General features: G+C 44.6%; 1 protein-coding gene and 1 non-coding gene across 5 annotated transcripts in view; both read left to right on the top strand.

The window, feature by feature from the left end:
* Nucleotides 1-20811, top strand: part of COP1 (COP1 E3 ubiquitin ligase) — a 236435-nt gene that overhangs the window by 203626 nt on the left and 11998 nt on the right. The gene's annotated exons all lie outside the window — the stretch shown is intronic.
* Nucleotides 121-257, top strand: LOC112059350 (small Cajal body-specific RNA 3). Its single transcript, XR_002888620.1, has one exon. It is a non-coding gene; the product is annotated as a small Cajal body-specific RNA 3 (non-coding RNA).

Raw genomic sequence — 20811 nt, forward strand, 5'->3', positions numbered from 1 at the left:
TTTTTTCTTTAGCTTATTTGCATGCATTAAAGTGTGTTTAATTTAGGATTTGATGCAGTCGGGGCCTGGGATAAAAAAGATTACGTAACAAAAGGCCTTTTAATAATGAAACGCACTAGAACTGGAAGCTGCAGGGTCTGACCATGTGGACAAATGAAATGTCTTTTGTCTGCATTTGCAGTCTTCCTAGAATAAAGTGGAGGTCTCTGTCTGGTTTAGGACAGCTAGCTAAACCTGATCGTTCCCCTCCATACACTGTTTCACCCTCATCCAGACCTGTTCCCCACTCCTGTAGCTGTCTCCACAGGGCTTGTCTATACTTAGCGGGGGATCGATGCGTTGGCGGTCCATTTAGCAGATCTAGTGAAGACCTGCTAAATCGACCACAGATCACTCTCCTGTCGATTCCTGTACTCCACCGGATCGAGAAGAGTAAGGGGAGTCGATGGGAGAGTGTCTCCCGTCGACATCACGTAGTGTGGACCTCACGGTAAGTAGATCCGAGCTATGTCGACTTGAGTTACACTATTCACGTAACTCAAATTGCATAGGTTAGATGAACTTTTTCCTGTAGGGTAGACAAGGCCACAGGCAGTGGCACAACGCAGCTGTAATGGATTGGGGGTGAGGGAGTGCCACTGGGGAAGGTTCCCTCTGTAATTTTCAGAGCTGAGTATAATTGCCGGTAGTTACCCAGATCCTTAATTAAAAAATAAGTTATAATCATAGCTGTCAGGCTTTGTGTGAATTATTATTATTATTATTTTTTAAGGCACTCATTAGGCTAAGCAAGCTGGCTGTAGCAGTCAGTAAATTTCTCTTAGGGAAGGGACCTTCTCTAGCCCTGATATCCAGATATTCCTGCTCTTAATACTTTTGAAATATTGTTGTAGCACCGCTAGGCCTCAGTCAGTATTGGGACCCCTGGGTGCTAAGTGCAATGAAATTGCTACTGAAACACAAAGAGCATGCAATTTTAAAAGAAAATTGACATAAAAAAATGACTGTGAGAAGAGCGACAATAAAATATACAATTGTTACATAAATTTTCCTTTTTTTAAATGGTTACAAGTTCCAACTAGCCACATCTGCCCTTTTGAGTCATTATGAATTGGCTGATTTCTTATAGACATAGTGACATAAGTGGGACTTGATAGATTTGGAAGAGAAGGTAATGACCTAATGGATGAGTTCAGGAAGGGTGTATGATTAATAATTCCAAGTGAATAATTTGCTATTTTTTAAAAAGGAAATATATGGGCAACGACCTACATGCTGCCTTTGCCTTTGCTATGCCAATGCAGCTGTATTTGGAATTCTCTCTGACCTCTGGAAAGGTTTAGGTTCAGTGGACTAGGCTTTACCAAAGCACCTGACTCCTGACATCCTTACTGTTCTAGTCCTGATTCTCTTATGCAGACAAGTGATCCTGTTTTATCACCTTGTTTGGTTTATTTTTAAATGAACAGTCAATACCCAATACCATAAGTATGAACTCCAGGGAGCTTTGGGGCTTGGGCTTCACTGCCCTTTATGTATTTAATGGACATTATAAAAATGCTCATGTTGGTCATGCTGGCATTTTCACGCAGTATTACATTGATTAGGTTGCACTGAAATTTTTGCTTAAAACAGGACTCAAAACCCTTTGTGTAATGCTTTTGCATTTAATTTAGTGTCCAGATCTGGTGCAGTGACTCTTCAGAGAAAAGTTGAATTTTCTGTGAAATTATTTTAGTGAAAAAATTACTAACTTTTACAAAGAAAAGATTTTAAAATGCTCCTATTTTCCTCACTTTCTTTTGCGTTCACTGTTATACACCATACTTCCCACAAGCTCCAAAATTCTTTCATAATCTGATCTCATCTTGGTCATAAGCCACTCCTGGAATTTTAAAATGTAAAGATAATTTTTTCCTTTTTTGGGATAATCAGACTCCTCACTGATGGAACTGTTTAGATCCATCAGCTATTTCAGTATTCCAGTGCTGCCAGACTGTCTGCCTGAATCTTGGTGTGAAATCGACACACAAAAGTATGTGATTTGCTGTGCTCTACATGTACTTCTGTTGAGCAAGGTTGCTGGATATGTAGGCAGAAGCATGTGGTTAGGCTCGGGAGAGGTGAAGCTTTGGGGGGACATGGGGGCAAGTAGGGGTATAAGTAGTGTGGTGACTAGAGATGTGGGGGGTAAATAGGAGTTGAGCAGAACTTTGAGGAGTTAGGCGAGTTTGAGCAAGGATGTGAGAGGGGCTCTGTCCATAAGCATGCAGGGAACTAAGGTTGTGAGGATAGCCCAGGGTGCTTGTGCCACAATATTGCTGCTTAAAGGGCTCCCTCAGCACTGCTGCCCCAACACACTGAGGCTGTAGTGCCACTCAAGAAAAAAACGAACCACGCATTACAGCTAGTTGTTATGGTACTTAATGAATGACTGGAAGGCACTCATGCTGCGCTCATTTGGCAAGTATAAGAACTTGTGTAGGATAGAAACATGGAGCCCTTGATGTACCAGTGCTTTGGCGCAGATATTCTGCCTGGCATGTGAGGGAACTGAGGCAGAGCCCATGCAGAACCATGCAAAGCTACATACCTTGTAATGTAGGAAAGCCCCACTAACTCTGCTAGTCATCAGATCACATGGCCAGCGTTCGTGGAGATACATGTGGACTGTGAGTTGTACAAAAGTAGTAATTAGGGTTAAGAAGGGAGCATAGATGGTGTATTGAATGACTTAGGTGGGAATTTTTATATATGTTGGCACTGTTACTTGGTAGGATATATGGTCCTGTCATCTTTTTGCAACTAACTTACAATTATTCAATAACAAAATTGCAGACAGACTAGTATATTCAAAGTATTAGTTTGAGTTAGAAGTGAGGGGTGAATGAAAGGAAATGATTTTTCAGTATGACAGGAATAGGGAATTCCCCTGTGGTGTTGGGACTCATGCATCTTTGTCTCATCTTTTGCTATCACAATCAGTAAATCTGTCAAAATAAAATGAGGCAGAATATAAACTACTTGCCTTTAAACTCAGTCCATGCTGAAATTTTTTTAAGTTCTCATTTTTGTATTGGTAAAACATTGCAGAAGAATGAGACTGGAAGTGACTTCTGACTGTTGAGCTGTGTATCTAGTGTATGTTACTAACTTGAGTTGCCCCTCTGCGTGCAAGAAAGGTTTAGAGTCATTAGACCAGTCTAATAGATAAAGTTATATAAGGCACGGACTCCGTGTCCCCTTCGGCATTAATTCAGATGCAGGCTGTAGGCCGCATTTAAATCTTTCAGATGATGCAAAGGTAGGATTACCATCTTTAATAGTTTATTCTGCAAGACAAACTGAAGATGTCGTGCATGGCATGTGTATTGCACTGTGTCTGTTTCAGATACTTTAATGTGCTACAAGCCAAGTTCGTGAGATGATACTGTCAAACATGGGATATCTTCTGAAAAACGGGAAAGATGGCAACTTTTAACAGCTTGTCTGACTTCTAATGTGACTAATGAGCAATTGTTTTTGTTTGTACTTGTGCAAAGGTATGTGAAGTTGAACTTCTGCTTGTAGCTCTTAACACCCTAAGGGTATGTCTACACTATGAGAGTAGTTCGACTTTACTTAAAGCGAATTTGTGGAACCGATTTTACAAAGTCGAACGTGTGTATCCACACTAAGGACAGTAATTCGACTTTGTGAGTCCACACTAACGGGGCAAGCGTCGGCATTGGAAGCGGTGCACTGTGGGTAGCTATCCCACAGTTCCTGCAGTCCCCGCTGCCCATTGGAATTCTGGGTCGAGCCCCCAATGCCTGGTGGGGCAAAAAAATGTGTTGAAGGTGGTTTTAGGTAACTGTCGTCATTCAACCCTCACTCCCGCCCTCCCTCCGTGAAAGCGCCAGCGGTTCGCGCACTTTTCTGGTGATTGACAGCGTGGATGCCACAGCACCACGAGCATGGAGCCCGCTGCGATCATCGCTGCAGTTATGGCCGTTGTCAACACCTCGCGCCTTATCATGCACCTTTTTCAGAGGCAGATGCTGAGAAATTGGGCGAGGAGGCTACGGCAGTGCGGTGAGGACATTAAGTCTGAGAGGGGCACAGACCACTCACAAAGCACGGGACCCCGCGCCGTGGACACCATGGTGACAATGGGTCATGTTGATGCTGTGGAACGGCGATTCTGGGCCCGGGAAACAAGCACGGACTGGTGGGACCGCATAGTGCTGCAGGTCTGGGATGAATCACAGTGGCTGCGAAACTTTCGGATGCGGAAGGGAACTTTCCTGGAACTTTGTGAGTTGCTGTCCCCTGCCCTGAAGCGCAAGGACACCCGGATGCGAGCAGCCCTGACTGTCCAGAAGCGAGTGGCCATAGCCCTCTGGAAGCTTGCAACGCCAGACAGCTACCGATCAGTCACCAATCAATTTGGCGTGGGCAAATCTACCATGGGGGTTGCTGTGATGCAAGTAGCCAACGCAATCGTCGAGCTACTGCTCTCAAAGGTAGTGACCTTTGGAAACGTGCAGGTGATCATAGATGGCTTCGCTGCAATGGGATTCCCAAACTGCGGTGGGGCTATAGATGGAACTCTCATCCCTATCCTGGAACCGGACCACCAGGCCAGCCAGTACATTAACCGAAAGAGCTACTTTTCAATGGTGCTGCAAGCACTGGTGGACCATAGGGGACGTTTTACCAACATCAACGTCGGATGGCCGGGCAAGGTTCATGACGCTCGCGTTTTCAGGAACGCTGGTCTGTTTAGACGGCTGCAGGAAGGTATTTACTTCCCAGACCACAAAATAACTGTTGGGGATGTGGAGGTGCCTATAGTCATCCTCGGGGACCCAGCCTACCCGCTAATGCCCTGGTTCATGAAGCCCATACAGGCGCCCTGGACAGTGAAAAAGAACTCTTCAACTACCGTCTGAGCAAGTGTAGAATGGTGGTGGAGTGTGCTTTTGGACGTCTCAAGGGGAGATGGAGAAGCTTACTGACTCGCTCTGATCTCAGCGAAACCAATATCCCCATTGTTATTGCAGCTTGCTGTGTGCTCCACAATCTCTGAGAGAGCAAGGGGGAGACGTTTATGGCAGGGTGGGAGGTTGAGGCAAATCGCCTGGCTGCTGATTACGCCCAGCCAGACACCCGGGCGATTAGAAGAGCCCAGAGGGACGCGCTGTGCATCCGGGAAGCTTTGAAAGCTAGGTTCCAGAGTGAGCAGGGTAACCTGTGACTATTACATTTGTTTAAAGAGAAGCGGAACCTGCCCCTGTTTCTTTACCCAGTTAATGTTGAAAATCCTCTCCAGTTACCAACCACCTTCCCCCCCCCCCCCTTCCAACACACCTTTAAAAATAAAATAAATGAAACTTTGTTCATTAACACCGTTTTCTTTATTAAGGATTTTGCGGTAAAGGGTTGAAACTGGGACGCAGCCTGTGGTGGGGAGCGGGTGTAGTGATGGAAAGGACATTTCTAAACTAGAGGAATGACAGGCTCCTGCTCCTAGAGCAGTCCGCAGTGGTGGACTGGTTGTTTCAACGGAGCCTGCCACCCCTCCTTTTCAGGACTCTGTGTGTGGGGGCTATGTGACTTTGTGGCGGGGGAGGGCGGTTACAGGTACCCTGCTGTGTGGCTCTGTCATCCAGCCTTAGGACCGCTGCATAAGATCTGTAACCGCCCTCCCCGCCACAAACTCACTTAGCCCCCCCACACAACATGGAAACCACCTCCCAGACTGACCAGTGTGCCTAGTGACTGCATTGTGTGTATGACCTTCTGCTGAACCTGCCCCCGTGTCTGTACCCTGGTAAAGGTGACTGTGCTCTCCAATTACCAATCCCCTTCCCCCCTTCAAACACACTGTCCTCTAAAAGAACATGAGGGAAACAGTAATTAACAGAAACGTATTTTTTATTAAGAACTACACAGTTAGGGGATGAAACTGGGATGGGGGCTTGGGTGAGGTGCATTTGGAGGGAAGGAAAGGACGGATCAAATCTTTGGGAATGAGAGCCGTCTGGTACTTGAGCAGTCTGCAGGGGTGGAGTGACTGTTTTCACGGCCCCTGGCACCCCTCCTTCTTGGGACTTTGGGTGAGGGGGTGGGGGGATGGGACTTTGTGGCAGGGGAGGGCGGTTAGAGAGAGAATGCAGGGGGCTCTGTCCTCCTGCCTCTGGTCCTGCAGAACATCTACAAGGCGCCGGAGCGTGTCCGTTTGCTCCCTCATTAGTCCAAGCAGCATTTGAGTCGCCTGCTGGTCTTCCTGCCACCACCTGACCTCTCTCACTGTGTGATCGCTGGTATTGCGACATGTTCTCCCTCCACTGGGTCTGCTGCGCCGTCTCGGCTCGGGAACAGACCATAAGTTCTGAGAACATGTCGTCCCGTGTCCTCTTCTTTCACCGCCTGATCTGCGCCAGCCTCTGGGAGGGGGATGCCGGGGTAGCTCGGGAGACGCTCGCAGCTGTGGGATGGGAAAAAGGGAGCGAATTCCTCAAAAAGATACATTTTTGCAAACAATGAATATAGTCTTTCTCTGTGAACAAGACCATGCACAGTACCTATCACGTGCACTCAGTACAAGATTGAATTTTCTGTCTTCACCTTGAGTGCCTGGGGTCTTGCTGTACAGATCACACAAGTGGGGCCGGACACCGGAATTCTGCTAGCAGGCGGCCATGGTAAGCCGTAGACTTTTGGCTGATTAAAGCTTAATTTACAGCAGTGCCCTCCTTTCACGTTCCAAGCAGTGCTCCTAGCGTTGGCCAGTTCCTGCTGCCGGCGATCCGGCCGGCATGAGCTCTGCCCCTGTCCCACCCCCGTCGCGGCTGTCCCCGGGAAAGATCCCTGCATGCTGCCGGCGAACCGCTCAACAGGAACGGTTTGCCTCCCCGCCCCCACCACGTGGCTGGGCTCGGGAAAAATCCCTGCACGCTGCTGGCGAACCGCTCAGCATGAACGGTTCGCCTCCCCGCCCCCATCGCATGGCTGTAAACCGCCGGTTACAGTTATTTAAAGGAACAGGCAATCAGTCCCCATACTAAAATTCCCCTAATTCAAAGCAGGTCACCATGAGTGATATCACTCTGATGAGGATTACGGAGGCAGAGAAAGACCGCATGCTGCATGAATGCCAGCAAACACCAGGCCTGTATACTGCCATGCTTTGCCAGGCAATGATCCCGGAGTACCTGCTGCTAGCCTGGCGCGGAAAAGTTTCCTACCATGGAGGAGGCAATAAGGCTGCTCTCCCCAGGAACCTGATGCAAAGGCTTTCACATTACCTCCAGGAGAGCTTCGTGGAGATGTCCCTGGAGGATTTCTACTCTATCCCCAGACATGTTAACAGACTTTTCCAGTAGCTGCACTGGCAAGGACTAAAAAGTTAAGCGCCTAGGGCAAACTAATCCTTAAAAACCCATTGCTAACATACCATGCCTATTCTATTCAAAATAAATGGTTAAAACACTTACCTACTGATGTTTCCCCTGATTCACGGTCCGGGTTACCGCCTTGGGAGGGTTGGTAGGGGATCTCCGTGAGGGTGATGAAGAGATCCTGGCTGTCGGGGAAATCAGCATTGAAAGCGCTGTCGACTGCCTCGGCCTCCTCAGCTCCTTCCTCATCTTCCCCGTCCGCGAACAGCTCCGAGGAAGTGGCCGTCGACAATACCCCATCGTCAGAGTCCACGGACAGTGGTGGGGTAGTGGTGGTGGCTGCACCTAGAATGGAATGCAGTGCCTCGTAGAAACGGCATGTCTGGGGCCGGGATCCAGAGCGTCCGTTTGACTCTTTGGTCTTCTGGTACGCTTGTCTCAGCTCCTTGATTTTCACACGGCACTGGGTTGTATCCCGGCTGTATCCTCTCTCCGTCATGGCTTTTGAGATCTTCTCGTAGATCTTCGCATTCAGTCTTTTCGATCGCAGCTCCGAAAGCACGGACTCATCGCCCCACACAGCGATAAGATCCAAGACTTCCCGATCAGTCCATGCTGGGGCCCTCTTTCTATTCAGTGATTGCATGGTCACCTCTGCTGGAGAGCTCTGCATCGTTGCCAATGCTGCTGAGCTCGCCACAATGTCCAAACAGGAAATGAGATTCAAACTGGCCAGAAAGGAAAAGGAATTCAAATTTTCCCGGGGCTTTTCCTGTGTGGCTTGTCAGAGCATCCGAGCTCTGACTGCTGTCCAGAGCGTCAGAGTGGTGCACTGTGGGATAGCTCCCGGAGCTATTGGCATCGAATTCCATCCAAACTAACCCTAATTCGACATGGCCATGTCGAATTTAGCGCTACTCCACTCGTCGGGGAGGAGTACAGAAATCTATTTAAAGAGACCTCTGTCGAAATAAATAGCTTCGTTGTGTGGACGGGTGCAGGGTTAATTCGAATTAACGCTGCTAAATTCAACATAACTTCCTAGTGTAGACTAGGCCGAAGAGTAGTTGTGCTCCATTTCTCCCCCCCCCCCCCCCCAAAATCAATAGTGAGATGTGAAGGAGAAATTTGAAATATTTGTCATCGATACTATACACAGCTGTTTGGATTAATACAATGCTTTACATTTTGTGGACAGACACTCCTTTATCCCTATAACAGATCAGCTCTAACTAAACTTCAGTTCATCACAATTTCTCTCAATACCCAAGATTTTTTTTTTTTTTTTTAATTGGACCAGTTTGTACTGGTGAAAGAGATGAGCTTTTGAGCTACACAGAGCTAGTCTTCAAACCTGAAGAGCTCTGCGTAACTCAAAACCTTGTGTCTCTAATATCCCGGGGCCAACAGGACTACAACAACACTGCAAACGTTTGTTTTCATGATTTGTAGCAATATTGAACAATGTGACTTTACTCTGAAGACTAACTCTCCTTTAAAGTGGCATCTCGGGGTTCCATGTTTATCCTCTATTGATGATTCCCAGAGCAAACATCTTTGGTTTACACGTGAAGATACTTTTTTCTAATTGTCAGCTCTGCAAACTCAGAGTTTTGAGAGTCAAGCAGGGTGTGTTTCCTTGTTACATCTCTGCACCCCATTCTCTTCTGTGGGTTTTCTCTGGTGTAACAGGGAATTTGGAAACAATTCTGTTGATATATAGGACAACCTCGCTCACTCTTTAGCTGGGTTGTTTCTGCAGTACAAACAGGACTAGAAAGGGAATAAGTAAACCTCATGACTCTAAATGTATGACTCTCAAATATGCACAGGGAACCAATGGACCTGTTAAAAATGTGACTATTTTTAAACTTTTCAGATTAAAACTGTACTTTAAGGCTAAGACATTTAAAAGCATAGTAGAAGATAACATCAAAACTACTCTCTATGTATATGGGTTCTAACCATTTTCCAGTCAGTCTCAAATCTGTCGGCACATTCCCTCCTGCATAACTTACCTTCACACTAGAAAAAACACTCTGGTTGGTCAAAATCTATAACTTCACACTACCCCCAAGGCACTTCAGCCTTCTGCATCAGTATTTTCAGAAAAGAGCTTTCTATCTCTGGAGACTAGTGGAGGCACTATAGTGCTGTAAAGGTTGCATTGCCTTGTCCTTATTGCAATAGCGAGATTTTCAGTCCTGTAGCATCGTGCTTGGTCCTTTTTGGTAGAAATTTGCAGAACTGAATTTTGAAGGATGTCATAATTCTGGTAGTGAATTTTTTTCAGAGTTAACACGGATTTTCAACTTTAGTGTAGATAAAATCAATCTTTAAAACTCAGAAAAAGGCATTTGTAGTGAACTGGTGTATGGCGTAGCACTACTGGGGGTGTGTGTGTGGTTCAGTCAAACCAGTGTATTCACCAGTGTGCAGACAAACTTGGGGGCTTCAGGTACATGACAGTGCTGCCTGCGTCCCATCCTAGCTGCAGGTACCATGTTTGGCTTTGCCCATTCCTTCTCTTCACCCATATAGATTCCATTACTGAGTCTTGCTGGTCTAATTTCTTCATCACCGAAAAGTCCTTCCTCACTTCTTAGAACATTGTCCAGATCTTGATCATCCTGTGCCTGGACTGTTGAAGTCTCCTCCTCTGGCTTTCCTGACACTTGCCTCATCTCTCTCTCCTCTACCCCCAAACTCTGTTATGAAAACATCTTAGGGCCGCATTCAGCCCCATGCTGTAATTACAGCTTCTCTCCCCTTGTAGAAACTGCACTATTTCCTGAGTACCTCTCTTACGCTCCCCCCCACCCCACACACACATACACACACTAGTGCCACTCACTGGTGCACAGTGCCATGAGATGATGATATCTTCCATGCCCACATTTAGAGCTATGAGCATTATGCTCCTGTTGTCATTAACAATATCGTTGCTTGCTAAGAGAGAAATGGAGGCTTTGACTTTTCATTGCTGCCAGGCATCTAGCCCTTCCAGAAGGATAATTAGAATGCTTGCAGATGCAATGAACCCTCACATTTTTTAGTGTGTTCCTCATATACCTGAGCCCTGTGTAATCCCCTTGGTACGTTGATGCTGAAGCACAAAATGAAATTGTATAGGTCTGTTTATAACAAACGTGTCCAAAATTTTCAAAGCTGGGAGGTAGTGATGAGTGTCCGGGGATCCTAGTTGCTACCCTAATGCAATCAGCAATAGGATCCCATTGTGCTGGGGGATTTTACAAACATCTACATACAGCCCCGGCCCCAAATGGCTGACAGCCTAACCAGATAAGATGAACAGTAACAGAAAGTCTGACTTAGTTACATCATCTTTAAAACAATTGAGAGGTGGGCTGAAAAAATTCCATGTGTCTCTGCCAAAGTACTCCCCGAGTGTTGACCCTATTTCTGTCTTGCCTACCTTCATAGGCAATATTTATTTCCTTGTTAACCCATGCTAATATAGCTGACTCCCTCCATTTGGGCATTAAAATACACATGCTCATGCTTCAACGTTTTCTTATTCTGAGGGGGGTTTTTTAATTCCCATTTAGTGGCCATGCCCTTCCACTCCCCCTCATTTATGCTTTTACTGACCAAATGAGTTTGGTACGTTTTTCTGGTTCTGATGATTTCACAGGGTTCTAAATGATCTCAAGTCTCTAATGGTATACTTGTGCTACAGCTCTGGCAGTTGTGCCTGCCCTCTAATGACCCTCAAGGAAGCCAGGACCTTGTGAACCATCCCCAAGAGGAGGAAGGTGCTGCACCCTGCCCATGTGAGTTTAGACTCCTAAATCCATACTTAGGAACTTAATAATAAGGGCCTGATTATCAAAGATGCTGAGCGCATTAACTCCCATTGACTTCAGTGGGATTTGTCAATGCTCAACACTGCTTAAAATCAGGCCAGTCTTATTTAGCTGCCTATATATGGATTTTAGGAACCTCAGGCACTTAGGTTTAAAAATTTTGGCCACACAATTTTATACATGTAATAACCGGGAAAAGTATCTCAATGAGTATGCAACGAGTTTCCCCAGAAGAAAGCTTTGTAACAGAGTGGGCTGTTTTGTCTCATCAGTTGAGCCCAAGTTTGGATTTGCCCGAGGGCAGATTATTGTACTGCACTATAGACCACTGCCCTGCCCAGGAAATCTCATTGAAGGACCATCACAGAGAGCATTCCATCAACTTGAATGACTCAACTACTAGGCCGTTCCCATGGAACAATAGCCTTTCTACACAGGCACCTACATAGTGGGTAGGATGGAGTCGGGGGGAGGGGCGGGGGGCAACATGACTGATGGATCTGAAGCACATAGCAGAGCTGTGGGGGCCCTGCAGTAGGGATATATTACCGACCACCTGACCAGGATGGTGATAGTGATTGTGAAATGCTCAGGGAGATTAGATAGGCTATTAAAATAAAAAACTCAATAATAATGGGGGATTTCAACTATCCCCATATTGACTGGGTACATGTCACCTCAGTACAGGATGCGGAGATAGTTTCTTGACACCTTAAATGACTGCTTCTTGGAGTAGCTAGTCCTGAAACCTACAAGAGGAGAGGCAATTCTTGATTTAATCATAAGTGGAGTACAGGATCTGGTCCAAGAAGTGAATATAGCTGGACCACTTTGTAATAGTGACCATAATATAATTTTAACATCCCTGTGGCGGGGGGAAAAAACCACAGCAGCCCAACACTACAGCATTTAATTTCAGAAAGGGGAACTACACAAAAATGAGGAAGTTAGTGAAACAGAAATTAAAAGGTACAGCACCAAAAGTAAAATCCCTGCAAGCTGCTTTTTAAACTTTTTAAAGACACCATAATAGAGACTCAACTTAAATGTATTCCCCAAATTAAAAAACATAGAAAACCAAAAAAGTGCCACAGTGGCTAAACAGCACAGTAAAAGAAGCAGAGAGAGGCAAAAAGGCATCCTTTAAAAAGTGGAAGTTAAATCCTAGTGAGGAAAATAGCGAGGAGCATAAACACTGGCAAGTGAAATGTAAAAATATAATTAGGAAGGCCAAAAAAGAATTTGAAGAACAGCTAGCCAAAGGCTCAAAGTAATAGCAAAAAAATGTAAGTACATCAGAAGCAGGAAGCTTGCTAAATAACCAGTGGGGCCACTGGATTGTTGAGATGCTACAGGAGCACTCAAGGACAATAAGGACACAGCTGCGAAACTAAATGAATTCTTTGCATGGGTCTTCTTGGCTGAGGATGTGAGGGAGATTCCCAAACCTGAGCCATTCTTTTTAGGTGACAAATCTGAGGAACTGTCCCAGATTGAGGTGTCATTAGAAGAGGTTTTGGAACAAATTGATAAACTAAACAGTAGTAAGTCACCAGGACCAGAGGTGTTCACCCAAGAGTTCTGAAGGAATTCAAATGTGAAATTGAAGAACTACTAACGGTCGTCTGTAACTATCATTTAAATCCGCTTCTGTACCGGATGGCTGGAGGATAGCTAATGTGATGCCAGTTTTTAAAAAGGGCTCCAGATCTCAGCAACTATATGCTGGTAAGCCTGACTTCAGTACCAGGCAAACTGGTTGAAACTATAGGAAAGAACAAAACTGTCAGACACCTAGATTAACATAATTTGTTGGGGAAGAGTCAACATGGTTTTTGCAAAGGGATTGTGCCTCACCAATCTACTAGAATTCTTTGAGTGGGTCAACAAGTATGTGGACCAAGGGGATCCAGTGGATATAGTGTACTTAGATTTTTCAGAAAGCCTTTGACAAGGTCCCTCACCAAAGGCTCTTAGCCAGTAACACTTACTTTGCTTAAGAGGGAAGGTCCTCTCATGGACTGGTAACTGGTTAAAAGATAGGAAACAAAGAGTAGGAATAAATGGTCAGTTTTCACAATGGAGAGAGGTAAATAATGGTATCCCCCAAGGGTCTGTACTGGGACCAGTCCTATTCAATATATTCATAAATGATCTAGAAAAAGGGGTAAACAGTGAGGTGGCAAAATTTGCAGATGGTGCAAAACTACTCAAGATAGTTAAGTCCCAGTCAGACTGCGAAGAGTTACAAAAGTATCTCTCAAAGCTAGGTGACTGGGCAACAAAATGGCAGATGAAATTCAGTGTTGATAAATGCAAAATAATGCGTGTTGGAGAACATAATCCCAACTATACATATAAAATGATGAGGTCTAAATTAGCTGTTACCACTCAAGAAAGAGATCCTGGAGTCCTTGTGGATAATTCTCTGAAAACATCCACTCAATATGCAGCAGCAGTCAAAAAAGCGAACAGAATTTTGGGCATCATTAAGAAAGAGAGAGATCATAAGACAGAAAATATCATATTGCCTCAATATAAATCCCTGGTACGCCCAAATCTTGAATACTGCATGCAGGTGTGGTCGCCCCATCTCAAAAAAGATGTATTGAAATTGGAAAAGGTTCAGAAAAGGGCAACAAAAATGATTAGGGGTCTGGAATGTCTTCCGTATGAAGAGAGATTAATAAGACTGGGACTTTTCTGTTTGGAAAAGCCTAAGTGGGGATATGATAGAGGTCTATAAAATCATGACTGGTATGGAGAAAGTAAAAAAGGAAGTCTTATTTATGCCTTCTCATAACATAAGAACTAGGAGTCACCAAATGAAATTAATAGGCAGCAGGCTTAAAACAAACAAAAGGAAGTATTTCTTCACACAATGCATACTCAACCTGTGGAACTCTTTGCCAGAGGATTGTGAAAGCCAAGACTATAACAGGGTTCAAAAAAGAACTAGATAAATTCATGGAGGATAGGTCCATCAATGGCTAATAATCATGATGGGCAGGGCTGGTGTCCCTAGCCTCTCTTTGCCAGAAGCTGGGAATGAGCGATAGGCAATGGATCACTTGATGATTACCTGTTCTATTCATTCCTTCTGAGGCACCCGACATTGGCCACTGTCGGAAGACAGGATACTGGGCTAGATGGACCTTTGTTCTGACCCAGCATGGCCAGTCTTATGCACAAGAGTGGGGTTCTGCTCTGTGCAAAGGGCTGGTCATCACCACATGTAAGGAGGCCTTGCAGAAGATAGCAAGCAGTATGGACTCTGCCCAGCCTGAAATGCTGACAAATCGTAGAAGGGTTGAGATCAGACGTCATGGGGAGGATGTGTTTGAGCGCTCCAGTCCTTTATAAGAGTAAAGTGGTTAAGATGTTCCTTTCCTAAGACTGCATTCCTTGTTTTCCTGCTATGTTGTCTCTGAAGGATCTAGACTAAAAGCCCAGAGTGCCCACAGTCTGGATGGAACTCTGAGGGCATGTGTGTAAGTGACAGAGGCTCAGGAAATCGAAGACACGGATTTCAGGATTTAGGGTGGTTGGAGAGCGTGGTATCCCACATCCCAAGGAAGGGCATTGGATAAGTGGTCTGGGCCTGGGTGTGTGTCCTTGAGTCCAGAGCTAGAAACAGTGACTAGACTACACTAGTAGTAATTTGGGCTCTTAATCTGCTTGGCGAAGAGTAAACTTCGAAATGGGTTTTCCTTCAGTTTGTAAGTCAATATTGTACTCCAGAAGCAGAATTTATATAAGGGAAACTAACCCTTTATATTCATCCCTGCATATTTATTCTATCTGCTCAGCAAAAACTTCCTGGGTTCTACTGATGTCTTCATCACCAATTTACTCTGCTGCTTAGGCCATGTCAGGTGAATGCACTGCCTCAGTTTCCCCAGTTGTAAAATCAGGTTAGTACTTAGTTACCTCACGGGGACTTCTTGAGACTTAATTAGTATTTGTACCATGTCTTTGGATCCTCTGGTGAAATGTGCAATATAAATTCAAAATATTATTTTTTACTGATTGCATTGTTAATTAAATCCACACATATAAGTGATTTATGGGCATTATAGAATTGAGAATTAATGATTTAAAATATTAATGTCAGGGTTGTTAGGTCAGTTTTTAAATCTGTATCATTCACCTAATTAGAGGATGAAACTCAGCACTGGCAGAGTAGGAGAAGTGGGCGATTAAGAAGCAAGCCTTTAGCTGGTCAGTGTCTGTGTGCAGGAGACTCTGCTTTAATATTTGGACCAACCTTTTGTGCCTGGTCCAAGGGAGCCTCAAGCAGCGTCAAGACAGTGAATTGGGCTCCATAAAGCAAGTGGGAAAGAGTTTTGTGTAATTCAAGAACGAACCCTACTAGACCCACTTAAAAACGATTTATCACTCTTCAGTGGGAGCATGCTCCGGTTGTCTTCAGGCAGAGTTTTGTAGGTGATACACAAGATCCATTTTTGTGTGGTCAAGAGAGAACAGGAAAGAGAAGAAAAATATATGGGAGCGTACACAGGTATCTGGGCCCATGTACACTATCCAAGGTTAGCATGGTTCAGGGGCATGATTTGGTCCCCTCTGATGCAAGACCAGGACCATGTTTTAACCAGCTTGGGCTGCAACTGTGTTGTTAGCAGCTCTGCTGTAATAGCTTTGATTGTAGTCCACGCTGACCCTTCAATTTCAGATTTTGTTTGGTTCACTGTGGGCCTTTAGTCTCCTGCTTTCTCTTTCCGGTTTGTGATGAGTGATTGCCTGTCATAGATCTTGCAGGGCAATTTCTGCACAAAAATCAGAAGTTCCCTACCTTGTTGGGTTTCTTTTCTTCTCCTACCCAAATGCCAGGACGCTGGGGTGCTTTTAGGATTACATCTCATAGGCCTGGTCTACACTAGAAAATCAGGTCAGTTTAACTAAGTCAGTCAGGGTGTGAAAAGTTCATAATTCTGAGCGGCATAGTTAAGCCGATCTAAATCCCCATGTAGATAGAACTAGGGTGACAGAAGAATTCTTCATCGACCTAGCTACTGCCTCTCAGGGAGGTGGATTGCCTACGCAGACAGGAGAATCCCTCCTGTCGCCATAGCACAGCTGTGCCACTCTAGCATTTTAAATGTAGATAAGCCCTTAGGCTATGTCTGCCATTGGAGCTGGGACTGTGATTCCCAGCTCTCTGACATACTCATGCTAGTTCTCTTCAAGCTGGTGTGCTTAAAAACAGTATTGGAGCCTCAGTATGCGGGAAGCAGCAGTGGATTAACTGCACCAAGTACTTACCCACAGGGTCCAGGGAGGTTTGTACTTGGCCTGGCTATCCCTTGCCAATGCTCACCGCTGTCCATGCTACCATGGCTACACTACTGTCTTTAGCGAGCTAGCACGAGTATGTCTCTGCAAGCTGGGAATCACAGCCCTAGCTCCGAGTGTAGACGTACCCTCAGTCTATTGTGCACTGTTGTTTTTTAACAGAATTATTGCCATTATGGTTCTAAATGTTAGTTTTTTCAGGACCTGGGAGCATCTTGTAGAGCGGTGCAATGTGTGTATTTGATCTTTTAGTTCCTTCTTGTGGAGTGAACATTTGGGGGAGGAGCCCGGGGAATAAAAACAAGAATAGCAGTGGTAATGAACAGTGCCTGGGGCCCCATTCTGCTGGGCCCTCCACAAACGTACACGACAGCCTGGCCTGTGTCCTGAAGAACTGACTCTGGTTTAAGACAAGATGTGAGAAGAGAAAGTAACAAACAGTAGGAGGGGAGGAACGGGGGAGAGAACAAATACAACAGTGATAATGGCTGGTTCCTCCTGGGCCTCTGCAGTCCTCAGACTAGCTGGTGCGTAACTTGGTTTAGGATCACCAAATAGGTGTTTGGGGCTTTCAAATATAAATAGATGGGCAAAGGCAATCCACACTAGGCCTTTACCTAGCCATTTCTTGTGGTATTACAATAGTGATGCTAACTTGTTGCATGTTTGTACGTAGCATTGCGGGCTTATTACCTGCTGTATTTGTATAAAGCTGAGATTTCATTAAGGGCCTCAAACTTACTCCTTATGGAGAGTGTCTGAAGTGTAAGTCTGTCCCAGGAGAAATGGCTGTGTGGGGACAGTGGGGCTTTGGAGACCTTGTTGTGGATAGGAGATGGGCAGTGAAGCTCAGCATTCCCTCGTATGGGGAGGGGGAATTTTCATAATGCTGATACAGACATACAGTGGTTTTAATGTCTGTCTCTGCCTGCCTGTTGGGAACAGTGCACCAGCCATTGGGCCTCTGTAGTTTGTGGTGTTTGTAGCATAATTTGTCACTGACAAATTATTCCAGACTCAATTCCAAGTAAATTCCAGGTAGGTGCTTATTTGTATACATTTTTATGTCAGAAGGACTGAAATACAGAGAGAATTGCACCTGCTGCATAAAAGTTTCAGAGAAAATCCCCAAATCCCACCCCCATTTTTACAGCCCCCTCCCCCTCTTATTTGTGGGCCTTAATTTTTTCTGTCTAGGGTTCACAGGACCTCGCAAAATGGGATAAATCAATAGCAACCTGTGGGCAGCTCCCTACACACATGCAGTTAGACACGCTTTTTTGTTCCAGCCAGATCCTGAATTGCCCTCTTGGTCTTGCTTTTCTGAAAAGCACATGCTGAAAGGAAAGGTCATGCTAAGAAAAAATGATTTCACACTTGGCTGGCAAATGGCTTTCTTCTTATGCGAGTGTCTCTCATTGGAGTGAGTGTTTGACTACTTTCCGCTGTGCTCCCATATGCTGTGAGTGAAGGCATACATTTGTGTATGTATGATAGTAAATGAGCTTCCAGTTATACGGTAGGATATTGTGCTGACTTCAGCCTAAATAAAAGCAGAAAAAATGCATTAACTGTGAAATCCAAAAAAGAGAGGCACTAATAAAGGGTGCCTTCAGTACAGAGGCTTTAATAAAACGGGGATAGATGTTCCTTATGTCAAGCGATCCACATGCGGCTCAGATGGAAAATGCAGGGCAAAAAATGCCAGAAAACATTTTTGGTTTTGAGGGATTTATTTTATCTAAAGGAAAGTCTGAATAAGAGAGAGAGGTTAAAGGCGTTGGTCTGCATTAAAATTATGTAGAGGGATTTAACAGGCTGGGAAGTGAATTTCTGCTTAGTCCACATCTTGTCTTCTATAGAAGCTGCAGGTTGTGCCTGTGTTAAGATGATGAAAGCACTAATTTGAAAGCTTGCTCTTGATGTAGGATCCTGTAGAGAGTCTGTGAACTCCTGTGTGACAAGAAAACACACATACATATTTGTACCAGACATGACAAAAATTGGACAACTCTCTCTCTATTTTTATGCACGCGCGCGCGCGCACACAGAAAAATTGTCTCTCGTGGTGTGAATAATTTCATTGTTACAAAATACACGGTTATCAGGTAGCGAGAAGAAACTTGGAATTTTTTTTTAAAACAGCTGAAGCTGGAAAGAGACACCTGGGTGCATTCTTGCATTTGCTGGGCTGTTGCACATTTCTTTCCAAATATTCCTAATTTGATCTTTTTTTGTGTTGAAGAGACTTGATCTTCACATGTGAAAAGGGAAATAATTGTCAGAATGATGTATAGAACTCATGTTAGCAGTGTTGGTCCCAGGAATTTCAAGAGACAGCATGGGTGAGGTAATAACTTTTCTTCAAATGTTTGCACATGTCCATTCCACTGTGGGTATGCGTGCACTCCATGCACAGTTGTCAGGGAACTTTTTTTTTCTCAACAGTACTTTTTGGGCTGGCCTGTGTGCCCTCTGCCGTTACATGAGGCATTGTGTAGGTATACAAGCGTGGTGCTGCCCCCGATGTCCCTCAGTTCCTTCTTACCACCGGTGACTTTTGTTGGAGCAATTTCAGACTTCTTGTGCCTAGTTCTTCCCTCGCTCCTTTATATGTATTCCCTGTTATTATTGGAAATGAGTTAGTTAGTTAACGTTAGTTGAGTTAGATTTTAGTGCTGGGTTTCAGTTTTTAGGTCTTTTTGATTAAAATTAATCTTTTGGTATCAGAACAATGCCTCACTCTCTGGGGTTTAATTCCTGCCGGTCTTGCAACAAGCCTGTGCTGGTCAATGACCCGCATCCATCTTGCCTGAAATGTTTGGGAGAATCCCATAGCAGTGACAAATGTCACATTTGTAAAGGTTTTAAGCCCCACTCAAAGATAGAGCGGCCAGGCTCAAGTGTCTGCTTATGGGGATAACACTTTGCCCTGTATCGGAGCTGGTGCATGTGGAGAGTACCACAAATACCTTGCCCTCAATACAGAGCGTCGCGCCTGAGATACGTGAGGCTCCTTGATCCCTTTCGCCGGCACTGAAGAAAAGGCACAGGCCCTCCTCAGTTCTTTGGTACCAAAACCTGCTAGAAGATGTTCGGGGGAGAAGCTCCCCCTAGAGCACTCGGTAGCTAAGAAAAAGGGATCACTGCCTCCAGAACCTGTGCCAGGTCTGTCAGAGCCATCCCCTGAAAGATCCTTGTGTCCTGTTTGTCAGACACCTTTTAACTGTTCCCTAAAACGCCACACAGCATGTTTCCGCTGACAGCTACAGACTCTGCATCATCACAAAGAAATTCTGCCTCTAAAAGATAAATAAAAGTGCTACACACAAGACATTAGTCCTTCCCATAGCCAATAAGTTATTTCAGTAGCTCACATGGTAGCAGTCTGGGTAGGGATCTGATTTGCAGGTCTAGGGTTCAAACCTGCTGATGACCCATATTGGAGCCTCATATTGTTTCATGTGACAGAAATCCTCTTTTCCAGATTGCTTTTTTAAAAACTGATTTATTCATACAGTGAGAAAATATTCTTTTAAATCAGGTTTTATACTGAGAAACCATCATGACATGGTGTGCAGCAAAGATGTTCCATCATTTGACCATTTTTTCACACATTTCGGTGGCTTGACTCTCCCATTGGAAGATTGAAGGTTGAGAGATATGACAGGTGATAGCAAAGGCTTTAGTGAAATGGGGGCAATCTTTCCTGAAAACCGCCGGTGGCTTCAATCTCATGGGGGGAGAGAATGGCAAATGGCAGCCATCTTTACTAGGAACATGAATATATGTTCCAAATTAGCTGGCAATGAGTGTTAACTATTTGGAAAGTGTGATGATAAACTATCCCTTTCTTAGTAAAATAGGCCTGGGAGGGGAAAAAGGGTCAGGCTCCAGAGAATATTTTCATGATGGTCCCATTTGAAATTAATCTAAATAAGTTTAGTTGAAAATTCCCAAAATATTCAAACATTACCCTCAGAGTGTACTGTAAATCTGGGGGAAATATGTTATCCTAAAAAAAGAGGGTGAATCCTTTTAAGTGTGAAAAGTAACTGGACCTAACATTAGCGAGCACACCAAATGAAAAGGTGATCCCTGCTCCAAGTGGCTACAATCAAATTAATCTTTTCAGTAAACTGTAGCTTCAGTACATCAAACTATTACTGCAGTTCATCGCAGTGTGTAGCAACATCACAATTGGTAGCATTAAGGGCATGACCGAAATGAAAATCAAATATCTTGATATTTCCTTTGCCAAACTTTGCTTCCTGTTTCTGCAATCA

This window comes from Chrysemys picta, chromosome 8 (assembly GCF_011386835.1).
Source record: "Chrysemys picta bellii isolate R12L10 chromosome 8, ASM1138683v2, whole genome shotgun sequence".
NCBI lineage: Eukaryota > Metazoa > Chordata > Testudines > Emydidae > Chrysemys > Chrysemys picta.